Genomic DNA, 20,960 nt, shown 5'->3' with positions numbered 1-20,960 from the left:
GTTATCCAAAAGGTCAAAAATATTTAGCTGGGCTGGATCTACGCCTGTCTTGATACAGGTTTTTTTTTTTTACCCTGGGTTGATTTTACCCTGGCTTAAGAGGTAAGAACCTGCCTTGGAATGGCCTGGATTCAGACACCCAATCCATGTCTGTTGGTGCTATTTCGGCTCTTGTTCCTTTGTATTCCCTTACCTGCTGTAGGTGAGATACTCAGGGGAAACATCACAAGGTTACATGTTAGGTCCACAGTCCCCTTGCAGATAAAATAAGTGGAGAAACACCATGTCCTTTATACACCAGACAGGAGCAAAGTCTAAAAAGTTGTGTGCGCTTCTTACATCAACTGCACAGTCCCCCCTCCCTTCTCAGAAATTCCTTTAGGTAATTGCTAACTTCTGCATCATTCAGAGTTATTGACTCAAATGAACTCTTGCTATGTTGGTACAGTACAAGCTGAGTCCAAACTGCCCAGGATATCAATCTAGTTCTGGCTGCAGGACCTTCAAGCTACCTTTCTAAATATGGGAGTGCTTAAGCCTCAGAAATGAGTTTAGTTTTTGCTTCTCAAAGAACCTGCTCCAAAGTGGGCTTCGGAGATCTAACAAAATGTTTCCAATTAATTTTCAGTAAAATAAAGCAGTGGCAGAGACCCTTTCTTGGCCACTAGTTCATTTGAAATGGTCTGATAGCATCTGTGGTGAATTCACAAAATTGTGGTGTAGATGGTATGGCCAGTGATAAAACTTCAATTTACCAGAAGTAAAGTAGTACTTCCAAGTATACTCTAGTCTAAAGGACCTAGCAACAGCAGTAGCACTTAGACTTATATACCACTTCACAGTCCTTTACAGCCTCTCTAAGCAGTTTGCAGAGTCAGCATATTGTCCCCAACAATCTGAGTCCTCATTTTACCAACCTCGGAAGGATGGAAGGCTGAGTCTCAGTCTTGAGCTGGTCAGGATTGAACTCCTGGCAGTGGAATGCAAAGTTAGTCTACTGCATTCTAATCACTACGCCACCACAGCCCCTAGAAGACCTTTGTGGGGCTCATAAGCAGTCCTTCCATATATAACATGCTTCCCCACACTTGACCATCTCTCAGCTTCCTTTGCAGCACCCAAGAAAAGTTCAGAAAGGGCTTCTGCGTGGCCAAACATCTTCAACTACGCATTGCTAGTGCATAGGAGTAACTTGACCGGCCCAGAAAGCACCTGTCTGCCAGTCATGTCCACTAGGTGAGAATGCACATTCTATTCTGTTGCCCTGTTTAGGCCTATAAAGTAAATTATGGCAGATTATATTAATTATAATGCTATGTATAGGATAGATGGTGTGGTCACATTTGGAGAAGTGCATTCCTTTCTGACCAGTTTATGGTATCTGGAAATATATATATATATATATATGGCAGAACTATGAAGAACACAAAGAACTTTAACTAGAATGATGAAGAATAATTTTCTTATCAAGGAAGATGTACGTATTTGGTGCCACTTAATATTGGGAAACAAAACAACAATGACAGGCATATTAGAGATGCGTGACTTTATTTTAAAATTAACAGTGGGATATTTTTCCCTGTTCCATACAAGAACGAGAATGTATAATTATTTACTGAGTAACTAGGAGTAGATGTTGCCATTATTTTGTATGCATTGTGCCTACCCTTTTCTTCCTTCCTTTGACTTAGGAAAGGCAAAAGAAAGTGCTTCAAAGAGTTCACAGCTATGAAATTCCCTGCTGAAAAACATGGTATAGAGAGTGACTTCAGTAAAGTTTATTTAAAGAATGCTAAACAAGCTCAGGGCTTGCAAAGCAAACAGAATATCCACATTCAGAGGCAGTCTAGATATGAATATCAAGCATAGGGGAAGGTGTTGGCCTTCCAGTGTTAAGAAGAAGGTTTGGGGGATTGGCTTTTTGGTCCCTGCAGGGAACCAACCCAGTGCCCTCCTGATGAATAGCAATCATTACTTCTAGATTATCCAGTCACGATATGGCCATGCTGACTAGGACTGATGCACAGGACCAGTTGGGGAAAACAAACTTTGATTCTTGATCTGATTCAGTGGGGGCTTTGGTATTTTTCATCCTTATCACTATCTCCATTCTTGTGTACTAAAAACAGAATAGTTTGTTTATGGAGATGGAACCCATCAAGGTGGGTACCCATTATTTTACAGGTGTGCAGGTAGAATATATAATCAATTTTATTTGATTTAGAAACAAATTCCCATGGATTTAATGTGAGGGAATTCTGCAGAAAATAATGCCTCGTTAAAAATCAGCTAATGATCTTGTTTAGGTTAACTAAATTTTAATATAAACCCCAAATGTGTTTTCTAGAAGGTTTCCTTTCTCTGGCTTAGTCCAGTATGTTTTAGAAGATTCAGATATACAGTTGAAGCCAACACTGGGAAATGCAAAAATCCTGAGCATTAAATAGACACAGAAAGAAGGGCACAGAAAACTGTAATACAAATGTCCAGATTTTTGCAGTTAATATCTGATAGCCATCTTTAAAAGGGGGGGGGGGAATGAAAGTGCTGTTTATTTTTTTAACAAATGATCTTAAAGTAAAAATCAGAAGCAAAGGCATACATAGAAACAAACAGGCTTTTGTGCACAGGACGCCTCGCCCTCCCATTACTTAGCTGTAATGTAATTCTTCAGTGGTGGCTCTGAAAGCATTAAATTGCCCAAACTTCCATCAAGTCTGGTCTTTGAAAACGCCTCTCTTTAATTGACCATTATCCTCAATCTTTACTCTGACACAGATTTTCCATCCACTACTGAAACTCTAAAACCGACAACTGATTGCTAAAGCTCACAGCCATATATTCTGTGTAGTCATATTGTATATATACTGTTATGTTTTCAAATAATCTCTTTTGCCACAAAATGCACATCCCATATCTTTGTATACATGAAAGTATTTCTAAAAGGAGATTAGTTTCAAATTGTGCTAAAAGCTTCAGCTAAATCTTCTTCTTCTTCTTCTTCTTCTTCTTCTTCTTCTTCTTCTTCTTCTTCTTCTTCTTCTTCTTCTTCTTCTTCTTCTTTACCTATCCATCCACCCATCCATCTATCTATCTATCTTATGTATGTATGTATATTCCAGCATAACTCTGGAATGACTGGAGCAATTTCAACCAAACTTGGTACACAGATTACTTACTCTCTAGAAAAAAATACTGTGGGGGCAAGACACCACTAACACCTCTCGGGGTATGTGTTCTGTTAAGATGCAGTCTGTTGTGCCTTAAAATGGCTTCTACTGTACTAGCATAAAATGGCTTCTGCTGTGCAGAACAGTGGAGTTGCCATGATAACGGCTTCACAGTACTCCACAAGGGGGGGTCCCTCTGGTAAGGGGGAAAAGCCAACATTAGAACTTACGCTTCTGGGGGCCCAGGGAAAACATTTTTAACTAATTTAATTGCCAATGAAGTCAGGGTTCAGGGAGAAGTTCCTCTTGCCATTGCCTCTTCAGGAATTGCGGCAACGATCATGGAAGGAGGGAGGACAGCCCATTCCACACTTACGTTACCACTTGAGTTCGCCATTCCTGTCTAATATAGGATTGGGATAAATAACTACCCGGGCAACACTAGGTTATCAGCTAGTTAAAAATAATTGAGTGAGGGAGCACATTAAAAAAAAAGAGGAAATCTTACATTTGGAACACATGACAAAATTCCTAAGTTAGCCAAGTTCCTAGATTTTCATTGTAGTATTATTTTTTTAAAATTTTCTTCCTTTTTGTTGTTGTTTTGTTTTGGGCCATAGAGTTGGTATTGACTCCCAGACAAGTCCTTGAAGGTGTTTTTTTTTGGCAAGTTTTTTTCAGAAGTAGTTTGCTTTTGCCTCCTTCCTAGGCTAAGAAAATCATGTCGAAAGTCCCCAAGATGCTTTTTCAAAAGGCAACTGGACTTTCTTTGTTTTACCTTGAAGATATTTTGCTTCTCGTCATCCAAGACGTTTCAGTTCAGAACTGAAGAAATTTCTTGGACGAGAAGCAAAACGCCTTCAAGGAAAAAGAAAGTAAGTCCAGTTGCCTTTTGAAAAAGCACCTTTAGGACAGCTATGACCTGGATGACTGAGAATCTCAATAGTCATGTCTAAACCTGCATTAGAACTCACAATCTCAGTGTTGAAGATTAGACATGATAGATTATAAAAAGAAGAGTGATATGAAGTAACTTTAAAGAGAGACGTCAAAATATATTGGTACTTAATAATTGCTGTGAATATCAGAAATCTTTATACTTTTTGTTTCAGAAATCAGAAAACTTCCTTTCTTTTCTACTTTCATTTTTTTTCTTTTCTGGCACTTTCTTTCCTTTCTCTTTGTTCTTTTCATACTATCTACTAGCTTGTACTAGTTTTTACCTTCTTGTTTAAAGGTTTCAGTAAAAATTATAGTGGAAAAAAATAGAACTCACAATCCTCAGGTTTTCATTCTAATGCATTAGACACTACACCAAACTGGTGTCTTCCTTTTTAAAGATCTTTTACTTAGAGCTGCTAGATATGGGGTTCATAAACCCAGATGACCACTAGATCGTGTCAAAGAAAAGTACAGTACACTTCCTTTGCTGCCATCTATTGGTCAACAGAATATATGCAGTTTAGATTGAGCAGCTGGGGAAGAAATTTTGGCCATATAGAGTTAGAAAAATGGGAGAAACTATGGGAAAGAAATTATAAATTTATGACGGCAGTAGCTTACAAAGAAAACCCAGACTGTGGGGGCAAGTTGCTGACTCAATTTGCAAAAAAATTTGTAAACCGCTTGGAGAGGGCTGAAAGCCCTATGAAGCGGTATATAAGTCTAATAAATAATAATAAATAAAACCTCTATAAAATGTTTTATAGATGGCATTTGCCTCCAGCAAGATTGGCCAAAATGTACCCAAATTGATCCCCCAAATGTTGGAGATGCAGCCACAAGTCTGGAACATTCTACCATATGTGGTGGACCTGCCCCATCACAAGGAAGTACTGGTGTAAAATTCGGAAATGTTTGGAAGAAATTACTGAGTGAAAAGTAGAACTGAAACCAGAGGCATTCTCATTACGACTATTAGACCAAAAAATGGATAAATGGATAAAAAATCTCAATACATAATCATACACATACTCACTGCAGCCAGGATTGCTTTCACACAAAACTGGAAAAAAAATCAATATACCAGCAGATGAAACAATAATTAGAAAAGTACTCGAATGGACAGACATGGACAAAATGACAATAGAACTAAAAGAAAGAAAAGAATCGGATTTCTATAAAGTATGGAATAAAATTTATGTGGCTAAAAAACAGAAGCCAAAACAGAAAATAGAGAATATAAATATATGATGATATAAATAATTAATGTTATTATAAGTGTTAATACTACTGTTGTTATATTATAGGACATTTCTTGTGGTTTTTTTTAAAGATTAAAACATTCAATAAAAATTATTTTTAAAAAATAGATTTAGCAGCCTTGACTTGGTGAGGAGTGGCTAAAAATACAGCTAAAACATACGAAATAAAATAGCATTTGATATACATGTGCATTTGCACATACCATGTTAAAACTCCTTTTTATTACATTATTCCATGGCTTATGTTATTTGTTTGTATGATTTTGGACATATCCTGTTCTTTATCTGGTTTACATCACATATGCTTCATTATTCCATAATTGGATTATTCTTTAGATTTTGGAGACAATTTTAGGCTTTGATTTGTTCTCAGATGCCGTTACCTAACCAGACACATGCCTATTTAATTCACAGCTTTCTTTGCAGGAATGAGCAGCATCTGAAAAATAAAATACAAAAACCATCTTGAAAAGATACGCTCACTGAGTGTGAAATAAACGGCCTTGTGCAAATTTAGAAATAAGCCAAAAATTTCAGGAAGAAGCAGCTGGTAAATATGTAGGCATAAAGACAGAATGTGTGAATTGAATCATTATGCTTTATTCAACAAACCTTGTTCAAAATCAGGTGTGGTTTAGTGTGATATTTGAACCCAGAGAAAAAAAAGCACTTTTGTACATATTCAATGGATGTGATCCACCCCATGGCTACATAAACATATATTTTCCTACCTAAATTATTCTAGACATAGCTGATCTGTATTACCGCTAATGGGAAAGACTGGATCCAGTGGCATGGGAGGGGGAGGGGGGGTTTCAAACCAGAAAGTCATGTCACACTTTCTCAGTGGAAGTCCCACCTCTTTGCTCCACACATTGTGAATCTGATGTACAACAAAAAGGAGTGCAGCATTGCTTTTATTATTTTGAGAAATATTGACTCAATCTCCAGAGAAGTTCAGTAGTGCTTAGAAATATTCAGGCTTATCCCATGTAGAGGTTTGGAACAATGATTTTAAATGCACTACCCACCATATAGCTGTGAATCAAAGTTTTATGTTCCATGATCGACATACACGTGAGATTCCTTGAATTGCTGAGAGCATCACAAGAATAATTATTAATAGAGATTTATTTCTGTAGAGGTTTCAAGACAATAGCCTGGGGTGGCACTTGAAGCACTTTATAAACTAGCAGAAAGAGTCTGGCCAGGAGAACTAGATGCAATGCTTCCCTGCCAACAACATATCACAATCATTAATTAATCCATCCCACTTGAGCCCATCACTCATTGACTGGGCCAGACCAAAGTCCTCTTCTACAAAGGAAGGTTGCACAGAACTTGTCTTCTACCTACCCCCTAGTATGCTGAGTCAAGGGGTTGTGAGGAGGCAACCGTGCCAGCTTTGCTGCATAAAGGCTTTGTGTATTCTTCTTTTAGGTTATATGGTATTCAACCAGGGGTGGGTTTCTCGCCCCGTTCCAACCGGTTCGGTTGGAATGGGGCTGGCGGCGTCCTCGTGCACGCGCACGGTACACGCATGCGTACTAGCGTCTGCGCAACGCTCCAGCTGCTCCTGGACGATCGCGCAGGCGCTGTATGCGTCCTGCGCATGCGTGGAAGCGCAGAACTCGTCAAAACCGGGTAAGGAGCGCGGGCAGGCGGGCGCGCCCTTCGCCGTTCCCGGAAGTTACTTACTTCTGGGTTCGGCGACCAACCAGTTCGCAGGGACCGCCACAAACTGGTTGAAACCCACCCCTGCATTCAACTATCAAGTATTGTGTTTGCATTGTTCTTGGCACAACTATGGGTGCTTGAGAACTAAGGTACAGGTAGTCCTTGACTTACCATACTTCATTTAGTGACTGTTCAAACTTACGATGACACTGAAAAAAGTGACTTATGATCATTTTTCATACTTAACTTTCATACTGTGTGAAAAATGATCATAAGTCACTTTTTTCAGTGCCATTATTACAGTCACTAAACAAATGGTTGTAAGTCAAGGACTACCTATATAGGGATTTCATGTTATCACTTCCAAATGCAGGTAGGAAGTTGTACAGGAAAAAGGATAATTTCCCTCTTCCAGGCTTTGAGGGAGGATGCTCACATGTATCTGGAGCTAGCACATTTTCGTGAAATGTCTGTCTGTGTCTCTACTTAGTTCTGAAAGGGGTTGACGCAAGGGTCTCGGTGTTTAGGGTTTTCTATCAGTTTTAGCAAGCAAAAACTGCTAAGGGATGAGTGAAACTAAGGTTCATCCACAAAGTGTTGTGTGGGCAGAGGAGGAATTCTCTACTCAAGAGAAGAAATTCCAAACTAACACTTGGAAGAAAGCAATGGCAATTCACTCCTGCACTTTTGCCCAGAAGACTGTAGAAATATGGCTAAATGGTTTAGGTAAGTTTGGATACTGATTCTTCAGACTGCCCATATTGTAAGGCATTCTTCTAGTTCAGTGTTTCTCAACCTTGGCAACTTGAAGATGTCTGGACTTCAACTCCCAGAATTCCCCAGCCAGCATTCGCTGGCTGGGGAATTCTGGGAGTTGAAGTCCAGACATCTTCAAGTTGCCAAGGTTGAGAAACACTGTTCTAGTTACTGGAGAAGAACAGTGAATTTCCATGTGTAGTTCTCAAGGCGAAGCGACCACATCAAAGCCACAAGGCAGCTGAGTCCCTGATGGTTCCAATATTTAAAGAGGAAGTTCTCATTTCTCAGGTACAAAATGTAACTGGGGCATGGAATTTGATAAGCATGAATCAAGAAACCGTTGAAATTCTTAAGGGAAAGACTGGTGCACTAAACTGGATGTTTCGAATACAGTAAAACGAAGAGATGCACCAGAAATGGCCACTTTAAATCAAAAGATTCCACAATATATGTTCAGCCACAATCTGATAAACAATAGGACATTTATTAGAATTAATGAACATTAATGTTAACTCTAAGTGTCTGTTTACAATATGGAAGAAGTTGAGAAATCCTCTAGCAAACTGAAAAAGATGTTAAATGTAACATTTAAATGCAACACCTACAAAGACGTAGTTTTATTAACAGGTGATTGGAATGAGGAAGAAAAGGATTACAGGAACATTTATATTAAGCAAACAGAAAGGTTAATAAAGCAAACAGAAAGTCAATCAAATTTAGCAAAAGAGGATGGAAAGTATACACTAAAGCCCTTTGCAAACAAAATAGTATTTTTAAAAATGTAGAAATAGAATATATTCTCTTCTAGAAAGGGCAGTGTGAGAGGCATCAGAACAACTGTCAAAGAGAAAAGCACCAGGTTTAGATAAAATGCTCACTGAACTGCTTAAATCTACAAGAAGAGACAAAGTGCTAAAAGCTGTCTGTCAACAAACATGGAACAAGTCTAATCTAAAGGCAACTTGATTTATATTTCTTCCCTGAAGAAGACATAGCTTGACGGATATATGTTGGCATTTGTGGCTTTGGCAACAGAAGGGGTGACACAGGAAATGGCAATGGCAACATGATGGTTTGCAATGATGGCGAATATCTGTAGCTCGAGTGGAGCATGACGGTGGAGGTTGATGGTTTCCTGGCCACTAGTCATGATGGACAATGCAACGTGGTATGGTTTGTGGTCTCCAAATTAGGCCTAGGGCTTAAAGAACTCCCAAGATACCACGAAGTACCAATAAAGGAGAATATTTGTAGCTCAGGAGTGACACGAGGGGTGACCTCATCAGTGTTAGTAAGGAAACTGCACTCTTTATTAGCACTGATGATGTTACCTAGTTTGGATAATGAAATGTCTACAAGGAAACGAGCAAGCTCCGAGAACACCAAGGACCCCTCATAGCAGAGACTGAATTGAATTGAATTGAATTTTATTATTTGAATTGAATTTTATTATTTGTATGCCGCCCTTCTCCGGGAAGGACTCAGGGCAGCGAACAATTCAAAAGGGGAAAAGGGGAACATAGAACAGAATACAAATAATTAAAATAGCCAAGAATCACGCAACCACACAAGTCGAGAGGGGAGGGAACTCATCAACCCCAGGCCTGCCGGCAAAGCCAGGTTTTGACGGCTTTTCGGAAGGCCTGGAGAGAGGTGAGGGTCCGAATCCCTGCGTGGAGTTCGTTCCAGAGGGCCGGAGCTGCCACAGAGAAGGCCCTCCCCCGGGTAGTAGCCAGGTGGCATTGGCTAGTAGACGGAACCCAGAGGAGGCCAACCCTGTGTGATCTAATGGGTCTTTGGGAGGTAATTGGGAGATGAGTTGCTAATCTTTTTACTACCGGTTTGGGTGCGCTCCCGCATGCGTGGAAGCATCCGGGTGGGTGGGTGGAGCCTCCCACCGCCGTTACTACCGGTTTGGCCGATCCAGGCTAAACCGGGCAGCAACCCACCTCTACCTCATACCATGAAGTGTCTAATCAATGGCATTTGGTGGATCTGGGAAACAGTACTGTACTGGCAGAAGAAGGCTGGTCCTTGAGATCTGTTGTGGACTTCTTTAAAGGCCATTTTATCTCCTTTGTGGTCGAAATCAAAAAGAGACAATATGGGGGTCGTTTTAGGGCCATCCATTAAATCTGATCTGCCGATGACACCTGGTGGTTGGGCTGGTAATATCTCTTTAACGTATGAAATACGTATCTTGAAAGAAGGACAGGATTGATAAAGATGGCAACAGGAATCAACACTGGAGGGCAAACCAGAAACAACGTGAGATATTCTGCCAATGCCACTTGGTTAGCCTGAAAGTAAATGAGATTTGGGAAAGTGTTTTATGAAAGTAAACATGGGTTAAAGTAAATATTAAGAAAATCAAGGCTGGAGGCTTAGTGAACTTACAGTTTAAATGAGGCAATCACGGCAATAGACTAATTTTGCTTCTTAGGTTCAAGAATCCATTAAGATAGACGGGGTACTGTAAAATTAAAGACAAAATTTATGCTAGGAAATCAGGCTATAAGACAAAAAGTGCAAGGATATTTCAATACAATAATAACAACAGAAGATCAGGACAGCATGAAAGCTGTACATTGAGATAGGGTAAATCCACACAACTTTCTTGCCCACTTATCATGTCCAAAAGCCACTGTCTGTATCTCATCATCCACCTGCATGCAGATAGCCCAAGGATGTCAAGGAATCCCACTACTCTGGAAATGCTATTTTCCTTGCAATCCCACCTCCAGACACTGTGTACACAACACTGGCCATCTTGGTGCACGTGAAATGATACTATTTATCAGTAAAGCTGTGGTTTCAATCTTATTGGCTGGCAGAAAGACCAGAAGGCTGGCTTTCATAATAGCCATGTTTTTGCCTTTTTTTAAAAAATGGATTGGTCCATCTCGAAGAGTGCAAATCCCTGAAACTGAGTAGCCTGATGTTGGTTTAAAGCATGTAATTGGAGTTATAACTTCCGCAGCCTGCTCAGCACAGAATCCTTTTCCCTGCTGCTGCTTCCAAGAACCCTTCCTCCTCATTCTTTCTTAGGAAATGTCCCTGGGTGTTGGGGGTGGTTTGTTACATCTCCCATGCGGATCCCCATAGCTAGCTCCGTTTTTTAAAACTTAAGACTTAGACTTAGAATAACTTTATTGTCACTTTAATGTACACTAATCATCATACATTAAAATACAGAATTATGCATATAACCACATACCTTATATGACACAGAGAAACAACACAGTCTAGTTCAGATGTATACAGGGGTGGGTTCCTGCCAGTTCTAACCTCTTCTATAGAAGAGGTTCCACAAATCTACAGTGCTGTTTAGAACCGGTTCCAGCTCCCTCCCCCTGCCCATCCGCACATCATCAAGATGAAGAGCGAGAGGAGGAATTCTGGGAGTTGAAGTCCACAAGTCTTAAAGCTGTCAAGTTTGAACACCCCTGGGGGTTTTTTTTTTGAAAGAGTTAGGGATGCAAGGGTCTTGCAACTTGACAGCTTTAAGACTTGCGTGCTTCAAATGCCAGAGTTTCTGAGCCAACATTTTGGTTGCTAAGCAAGAGCTTTGTTAAGTGAGTTTCACCACATTTTACAAGTTGGCCACTTCCACCCAGTCACATGACCACCAAGCCACTCCCACAAAGTAGGCCACACCTACAGAAGAAGTTCTAAAAAAATTTGAAACCCACCACTGGATGTATAAGTGTACATGGCAAGAGAAACAAATTTTGCGCGTTTACCAGACGGATGACATAGGAAACAAGGCTGTTAAAGAATATGGTAGTCCTGTTAGAAATACTTCAAAACCTCCTCCCAGAGGGGAGCAACAGAAACAGACCATAAAGTGGGTTTGTGGGGTCTCTAACAATGCTTTGAGCTCTAAGCATATAGCTCTTATAAGTAGAAAGCGAGCTTCCTATAATCTTCTCGGCTCTCCTTACTACTCTCTATATGGACTTTCTATTCTATGCAGCTTGTTAAAAGGCTCTCAATTACGCCTCTATAAAGAGTGTCCAGGACTGAAGGAAAGAGATATGCTCTCCTCATCCGATGCAGGAAATGCAGACGCTGCTTTGCACACTTTACTAAGAATGATGTGTGGGGAGACCCGTTCAGATTGTTAGTTATCTGCACCCCCAGATACTTAATACTGTTGATCACCTCTACAGCTGCACCCTCCACTGAGTGGAGAATGAACATGCCAGTTCTTCAATTCTTCAGTATATCAATTCAATTCTTCAGTAACACGTGCTGAGCAACTGTACATAGGACCGGTTGATGGCAGCCAAAATATTATCCCTTTGCTGCCATCTAATGACAGATAGGTTAAATGGCTAATTCATGGTTTCAAAGATTTTTTTAAAAGTTTACTTGGCTGATAGTATAACTGAAAAGAAAAAAAATATAGATGTGACCCAAGAGAAAGAAGAGAGAAGTATGTTAGAGGTGTAAGGAGAGTATCACAACATTAAGGGTGTGTTGTGTGCATCGCAAGAGTCAGGGCAACACCTCTTTATTCTGGCTTAGGATGGGAGAGAAACTTACCAAGGCAGCTCTCTGGATATAACCAAGAGAAGGAAGAGAGATACCTCCAAATTACAGATTTGTAAATGTTAGTGTAGATACTAAGAAGAAACAATCAATGGATCATGGATGAAATAAAGATCCCTTGATGTGATGATTAATGAGCAGAAACTCACATACTTTGAACTTGAAATGACAGCAAGACAGTGGTGGGTTCCTACCTGTTCAGACTGGTTCAGCCGAACTGGTAGTAGTTTGGCGGCCTGGGTCGCTGGAACCGTCAGTGACCCAGGCCTGCCACGCCCCTGAACCAGCAGTAATACTGGCAGCAACCCACCCCTGGAGCAAGGACAGAGTGTAAAAACAACTGAGAGAAGGAAAAGGAAAAGACAATAGTGGATAGGTGGGAGTCTTCAGGTGTCAAGTCTCTCCCCATGAAAAACTAACTTAGAATTAATAAGTCATGAGACATTACTCATTAACTATGAGGAACTGAAGGATCCTTCTTTCCAGATACACTTGTAATCACTATTTGGTCATCCCATAGCCATCTTTGCAGAGACACTCCTGATATCCATCAGCATATAATATATGAACGGCAAAGTCCTTGAACAAATTTAGACTCTATTTCTGCTCTTGTACCTCAAGAGGCTGTCATCGTCCAAGCAGCACCTGTGTGTCTGCAACAACTGAAAATAAAAAAAGTCCAAACTTTATTTACCTAGATCTCATTCCACTGATAGAACAATTAAACATTGACAGCTGGATAGACAGACCCACAATGACATCCACACGGACATGACGTTTGAGCAATAATGCAAAGCCGAACAGCGGCACGACTCCATATTTTGTTACAGGCACCCAAGCAGTTCCTGCTCCTCAGGTCTGCTTCTGCTGAGAGGCATCAGATGGATGGGCAGAAGAGGAGTCCTGAAGAGCACAGCAGAATGGGACAGATTCAGAGGCAGGAAAAACAATTCAGAAATCTCCATTTCTTTCACTCTCTCAAACACCTGAAAAAGTGAATCTATCTATCTGTCTATCTATCTATCATCTATCTATCTATCTATCTATCTATCTATCTATCTATCTATCTATCTATCTATCTATCTATCTGGTTCTGTGTGTGTGTGTGTGTGTTTGTGTTTGTGTGTGTGTGTGTTGTGTTTTCCAGCATAACTCTGGAATGCCTCAAGCAATTTCAACCAAACTTGGTACAGAGATGACTTACTCTTTGGAAAAAAAAATACTGTGGGGGTAAGACACCCCTAACATCCCTCGGGGTGTGTGTTCTGTTAAGATACAAAATGTTGTGGCTTAAAATGGTTTCTACTGTACAGTGCAGTGGAGTTGCTATGGTAACGGCTTCACAGTACTCCACAAGAGGGGTCCCTCTGGTAAGGAGGAAAATCCAACATTAGAAATTACATTTGGTCCGGATATTTCCCCCATATAAATAAGTACCCAGGCAATGTCAGGTTGTCAACCAGTATTTTGAATAAAAACTTAAGTGATAGTAAAACATGTCAATTGCTAAGGTACCTTGATTTATGATAATCTCAAACACGTTTTCTTGAAGTGAGAATTTGTATATCACAGAAGGAGAGTGCAGACCATCTATAAACGTGTTTAGGTGGATTGTTATATCATATCCTTCCCTGGGTATTACCACCCACAACTCTACTGAGTGGGAAGGATCTCTGAAGGGAGAGAGAAGGAGACAGGTCTCCTGTACTATCTCAAAAATTTGCTCATCTAGATTCTTCTATCCTCTACATAAGACCATTATAGTTGCCTTCTTATGGAAAGGATCCTGCAAGTTGCTTGTGTGTTTATTTTATTTATTTTTAATATGTATTTTTACTTCTAAAGGTTTAAAAAAAATAATGTATTCATTATTTCTGTTTGTTCTGCTTTTTGTTATGTAGGCTTCACAAATGTCTACTAGCATGGAAACATTAAATATAACTCTCCTACCACTTATCAGATTCCTCCTCCCATGTTCTTTCTCTGCTTTTTGAATCCACAAAGCTGCCTTCTTAAGGACTATCCCAAATACTGATAAATTGCTCATCTAAATGCTGAAAATAAAACTGAAACATATGCCTTTTTATCAGAATCATATGCCAATTATAGAATAGATGCCCGAGAATTCTAGAAGAGGCAAAGAAGTTAACCTTGGTACATGACTTACATCAGATTGGAGATGAGCAGATTCTAATTATTTGATGACTGACATACCTTGGACTCATCTCCATCCATCTCATTGGGTAATGACTTCTGTGGAGTATGGAAGGCCTGTAATGAGAATCAACCCTGAGTTGAATCAAGTAATCTTGACTGACACTACTTGAATAAGCGCAAGACCTTCCCATCCAACCATACAGGATAACTGGAATGGGTTCTCCTCTGCCTGCCAGCACCAGCCTGGTGTTCACCAAAAGGCCTGGAATTGCAACTAGGCCATGTTTTGGATGCTATTGAGGGAAAAGTTGCAGAAGTTTCTATTGAAGTTTTGTTGTGAAAATACGTTCTGGATTGCATTTTTGAACATCCAATTGACATGACCCTATATTGTAAACTTTTCTGAGATGTACGTAATTGTATGGAAAGAAACATGTAAATAAGGGGTTTGCAAACTTTAAAACTCAACATTGCTGGCTGAGGAATTCTGGGAGCTGAAGTCCATAAGTCTTAACGTTGCCCATTTTAAATTAATACATTTATAAATAAGCAAGGATAAGCATATTCATCACTCTACTGATACTTTTAACTGGACAGGATGGATGTTAAAATACCCTGAATTTGGTTGACAAACCAGATGCTTGTGGACATCAATGTGCTCATAGGTCTCCTCCTTAGCAGCAACTATCTACCCCACCTGACTTAATTTTTCAAATGATTTTTTTACCTGGATAAGCAAGCAAAAGGAGGCAAGCATGTTGCAAAGCAAAGCATTATTTTCAAGCACTGTATTTATTTCTGTGTGTGTCTCTTGACCCCCATGTAAGACCCATAAGCAAATGGTGAGCAATTGCAGCTCATTTTGAGGTTTGAGACTGTGATTCTACCTGTGTGGAAAGAACACAGTGGTAAGATGGCTTTGTGGAAAGCAGACCAGATAGCTAGGAAATTTGATGGCTGGCCTTTTACGAAATAGATGGGTTGTTTTCACTGGCTTAGCCCACTGTGGCAGCCATTTTATAATGGGATAATTCTTCCCCTGGCACCCATTTGTGAAAATGGCTCTAAAATTTCCAAAGGTTCCCACCGGCACAAAAGTCTTAAGGTATCAAACTAAATGCAAAGGTTGGATCCTTTCCATTCTCTGATTCTTCCTCATCCCCAAAGAAGAAAGGTTTGGGTTTCTGATAACAGCTCTATTCAGGTAACAGAGACTTCAGCCTCTGATGTCAGTGGCCACAGGGATTTCTGACTCCCTCTTGGCCCCGAAGTTCCCCAATCATCTCACAGAACAGCACTGCAAAAACAAAGGGGTAGCCTTAGGGGCTGACCACCCAAACAGAGCCTAGTCACCCAGGATCAAAAAATAATGCATTCAGGATTACCGAAGGAGAGGAAAATGGACCATTAAGTACAGGGTGTAAGAACACCAATCCAGCAGCCTCCATTAACCTAGTTGCTGGGCTTGTTAATGGGCATCATCATCGCCAACTGAATCAGAGGACTCTGTGCATCCCTTGAACTCAGGCCTCACCTGATGTTCTGCTTCTTCTTGGTTTATTAGCTCTCCAGTGAAACATGCCTGCTTCCAGACAGCCAACACACTACCTATGACACTCACCAGGCATGGTGGTATCTTGGCCTAGGTGGACCTTGGCTGGTATAGTTACCTTCTTGGCAGGCTGCATCTCCTCTGTGGATTTGGACCGAGCTTTCACTCCCTCCTTCTGAGGGGAGCTGGGCTGCTCCTGAAGCACATCCAAGGCGGGGAGGGAAATGTGCTGTATTATTATGTCATTCTCTTGCACTGAAACCTGCATAATACCTCATTTGATACAGCACTTCTGAAAAGGTTGAGGAGATCATCATGGAATCTCTCCCATGAAGTCACTTCGATACAGGCTGTCTCTGCATCACGGCACAGGAATCATATTAGAAAGGGTTATATCTACCCTGTTTAATTAATGGCCTAGAAAATGAGAGAGATTCAGAACCGTGCCCACATAATTGCAGGGTTCAGATGGATACCATAGTAACATGAAATCCCACCAGATGGAGTCATCTCCTAAGCCACGTGGAGGAGTGAATAGGATTGATAGCATTGGCTTCCCTGCATTGGCATTTCTCATAAAAGCTTGCGTTAGCATGTTCTCTCTTGAACTGCTATATAAGACAATAATGTGCTGTAATGTAGCTCCTGACAAGCAGCCCTCTAGCTCAGTGTGAATGACAGCAGCGTTTAGGTGCACGCAATATCTAAGATGACTTACCCAAACACAACATTACAGAGAACTCTGAAGCAAAACTCTCAGCTTGCACAATATTTAACCGATGGACACCATGTCCAAGCTGTGAACTGAGTCCTTGCACCCTGATCATTATATAAACAAAATTTGGATATGACCAATAATTCACATTTCAGAGGTATCTGAGGAAGGCTGTGGATGGAAACAATTGTATCATCTAGTTAGTAGATAGAAAGTGAAGGCTGAAGAACTGTGGATGGCTTGACAGAAAGTCCAACAAATAGAACTAAACACTCCATTACTCCTTGTCAACATACTTGCTCCTATACTTAGCTGATAAAAATTCAGCTATGTGAGTCCTATGCCATCCATCTGTAGTTTCCCAGTTTCCTGTAACTCCAATAAATTAACCCCATTTCTATTTGATATATGAAGTTTTAGCTCAAGTAGTTTCAACACGAAAGAGGCTCCTTGTCCTAATTATTTTTCATTATTTATTCTAATTTATTAATTAAATGTAGATACTAGAATGTTAGTATCCTGTGGTGCAGAACATTTCCCCCCCACCAAAAAAACCGCCTCTGGATTATTATAATTTTGGAGATGGCTGTAAGGCAGGGGTGGGTTCCTGCCAGTTCTAACCTCTTCTATAGAAAAGTTCCACAAATCTATAGTGCCGTTTAGAACCGGTTCCAGCTCCCTCCCCCCACCCGTCCGCACATCATCAAGATGAAGAGCGAGAGGAGGAATTCTGGGAGTTGAAGTCCACAAGTCTTAAAGCTGTCAAGTTTGAACACCCCTGGTGTTTTTTTTCTAAAGGGTTAGGGGTGCAAGGGTCTTGTAACTTGACAGCTTTAAGACTTATGTGGTTAAATGCCAAAGTTTCTGAGCCAACGTTTTGGTTGCTAAGCAAGAGCGTTGTTAAGTGAGTTTCACCACATTTTACAAGTTGGCCACACCCACTCAGTCATAGCTGGCAAGCCATTCCTACCCAGTCACATGGCTGGCAAGCCACTCCCACAAAGCATGCAGACCTACAGAAGAGGTTCTAAAACATTTTGAAACCCACCACTGCTGTAGGGGCATGCATAAGTGCACCAGCGTGCCTAACATCTCTGTCCTACGGTCCCCATTTAATGGTATCCATTTCCTGTGTTCATATTCATGTTTATTCTTATTCCTGTTATCTTGTACATGAGTGACAAACTAAATAAATAAAATTTAGATATGGCTGTTGCCTTCTATGACATTTAGAAGCATACTGAAAAAATACTGGGGACAGAAAATAGCATTCTGGAAAAGAAGATGGAAAGTAAGGAAGTGGTTTGCTTGTGTTACCTTTGGTGAAAAGTGTATTTGTGCTCTGTCTTATCTGTTCAATCAGTTCGCTTGTTACATTTTTGTATCAGCTAATTTGTTTTATGGGTGTGTAGTTTTCCTTAGAATCACCAGTTTGTTTTCTGTGAATTAATTATGTGGTTTGGCCACCTTTGCTGTATACTGTATATCTATGGTCAATTTACTTAGCCAAATTCAACATTTCTTTCCTATGAAATGGGCTTTGGGAGCAGAAAACTATTTCGTTTTTTATGCTTTGAAGCCTAAAAGCCTAAACATCTAATACTGCAGTGGTAGACAGAAATGCACACGACATTCCCTTTGTATTCTAAATATGTCTAAATTAGAGGCCTAATTTTCCAATGTTTTCTTGTGGATCTTTAGATCACAAGGAAATATGACAACCCTTGTATTTGAGATCACAATTTGTTACAGATATTTGAGATTTAATCTAAGAACCTTGGCATGCTAATATATTTATTCTTTCGGTGAGTTCAACTGCTTTCTAAATACACTGAAACATGGAATTGATCCAACTATAATGTTTTCTGAAGAACATATTAGTCCCTAATATACCGGTGTTACATTGGTAGAAGGATTATATACCTAATGATAGTAAACCATCTTTGGAATAGAAAAGTGGGGAACTATCTTTTTACATATAGCTTGTGACATCAGTGAAACCTGATGAATATCTACAATAGTGGCAGTCTAGAAGTAGTGTGTGAGTCTTTCTGGGAAGATTTATGCTGAAATATAATTTTGAACCTCCCAAGTGTTACATGTTTCCTGAAATACCTTTGAGTTCAGTTCCATGGCTCTTCCTTGGTGGATATTTTGAGATTTCTCTCTGATCAGACAACTCTATAAAGAAGAGACAAACCATTGGAAAAAGCATCATTTTCCACGATCCATCTTGCTTTTGACGAGAAGTATAATGCACCTAGGAGGGGAAGGGAAACTTAAAGAATATTAGCAGCAGAAGAAATATAAATTAAACTGCCTATTTTCTCAGCCAGCTTCTATGCATCATGAATGTGGAGAATGCCATCTTCTCCTTATAACGGAAGTGTCACTTTAAGTAAGCTCACTCATAACACCTCAATGCACAGTTCAGCACTAATCACAAATTAGTTGGGCTGTGACTAAGACGCCTTTTTTGTCACCTCTTGGAGAGTGAGATTTGCCTTACATTGAGAGTTGGGTGATGAGGAAGACATAAAAGGAGAATTTTGACTGCATATTCCTATGAATCACTCAACTGAACATATATTTTTGTTTTTGACGAATGAGCTGATTGCTTGCCAAGTAATAAGGTTCAGAACCTGTTTTTCCTACCTTTAGCTATTCAAAGGTAAGCAGGAAATCAAATAGGTTACTTAACCACTCTTTAAATTCTTTGACTGGGAATATGTTTTCAACTCAGGTACCAAGTTATTCAAAAATGTTGGTTTTTTTTGGGGGGGGAGGGTCGTCACTATAGCACCAAAAACCCCAATGCACCTGTAGGAGACCCACCCAGAAGCTTTGCTGTTATATTCTTCCTCTTCCCTATTACATTTTTCTTCCTATGCAAATCTCTCCTACAGCAGCTTCCTTCTGTCAGTGGTGTTGGTGATGGCCATAGTAGCACAGTAATTGTACCCCAATATCTGAAGGACCCCACTTGGGAAAGCTGCAACTGAAGGAAAAGTTTGACTTTTCTTCCGTTTCTCGTCGGAACGAGGAATAATCACTCTATGGAATGTGACTGCGTCGGAAAGCAAAATCCCGCCGATATCTGGACCTGTCCCGAGGCTCTCAAGTCGCCCAGTACAAAACAATCCAGTAATTAAGGCGTCGGGCTAATGACGGCAGCACTGGACTCCATGAAGCAGGAAAAAGAGATCCCGTCAATCCGCCCAGCAGCAGGCAGCATCCCTCTGGGTAACAAAACCCCTTCGTGGACTCCTCCTAACTTTACCCCGAGCGGAATTTTTTGCCATTTAGTGCCACGGCATCCCCTAGCGCTGAACCGCGGAAACAGTCTGCGCTCCGGAGCTGGGTAAGTGAACAACCCAAGCGCCCTCTATCGCGCTACGCTCGGCCTGCAGCATAAACAATATTAAATGTCGAGAGAGAGACCGCCCGTGGCATGAATGAATGCCCCCCCCCCGCAAGTAAACGTGAAGCCCGCGGCTGCCGCCCCACTCCGAATCAGCTTATCTCCCCTTACCTGCCTGAATGCCTGATGCGGCTTTCAGCGGTTCCCCACCGCCCAGGACGGGATCTGCAGTGATTTCACCTTTCCTTCCTTCCTTCCTTCCCCTCGCTGCCTCCTCCCCAACTCCTCTCATTCAGATGTTGAGGAGCCGACTGATGCGGTTAGGGGCAGCCAATGGGGAAACCACTGCTTCCGCCGCCGGTCTTAGCATGCGAAGCAGCGTCTCCGCCAGCAGTTTAGTCTTCAGGGGGCAAAGGGGAAAGATTCGGATCCCGATCCCTGTACAGGATCCTGTACAAGTTCAAACGCGGCCGTGAGGGCCACACAGAACACACACCCTGGTTCAAGGATAGAGTAAGGGGTCCAGTGTGGGGGGTGTTGCAGCCACCCAGTGTAGGTGTTTCCAGCCTGAAGAACTCCCCAGAGTATCTAAAACGTTTTTTTAACATGATTAGTCTTAACTCCTTCTATACCCTGAATCAAGATTGAACTGAGACCCTTGTGTATGTTGCAGGAGGCGTAATTTGCAGGTTTTATAAAGCAAAGCTTACCTTTGGATGCTCCAACACTGGAAGTTTTTAGCAAGAGATTGGAGAACCATTTGTCTGAAATGGTAATTACCTGAGCATTAGGTTGGACTATAACAGTGGTT

General features: G+C 40.8%; 1 long non-coding RNA gene across 4 annotated transcripts; it reads right to left on the bottom strand.

Moving 5' to 3' along the window:
* Positions 1-3,971: 3,971 nt before the first annotated feature.
* LOC106553233 (uncharacterized) lies at positions 3,972-20,436 on the bottom strand. Of its 4 annotated transcripts, XR_015695930.1 has the most exons (8): positions 20,321-20,397; positions 18,904-19,048; positions 16,192-16,269; positions 14,579-14,635; positions 13,059-13,267; positions 10,208-10,283; positions 5,774-5,813; positions 3,972-4,028 (listed from the first exon to the last, which is right to left on the bottom strand). It is a non-coding gene; the product is annotated as an uncharacterized LOC106553233 (long non-coding RNA). The 4 variants fall into 4 exon arrangements; XR_001313843.2 differs by lacking the exon at positions 3,972-4,028 and having other exon boundaries at positions 5,438-5,813; XR_001313844.2 differs by lacking the exon at positions 3,972-4,028 and having other exon boundaries at positions 5,439-5,813; positions 18,904-18,969; positions 20,321-20,436.
* Positions 20,437-20,960: the final 524 nt, after the last annotated feature.

Source organism: Thamnophis sirtalis, unplaced genomic scaffold (assembly GCF_051295495.1).
Source record: "Thamnophis sirtalis isolate CommonGarterSnake01/CBP01778 unplaced genomic scaffold, rThaSir2_p1.2 scaffold_3, whole genome shotgun sequence".
NCBI classification, from domain to species: domain Eukaryota; kingdom Metazoa; phylum Chordata; class Lepidosauria; order Squamata; family Natricidae; genus Thamnophis; species Thamnophis sirtalis.
Note: the sequence above shows the minus strand (reverse complement) of the source record. Positions and strands in the feature narration are given on the sequence as shown.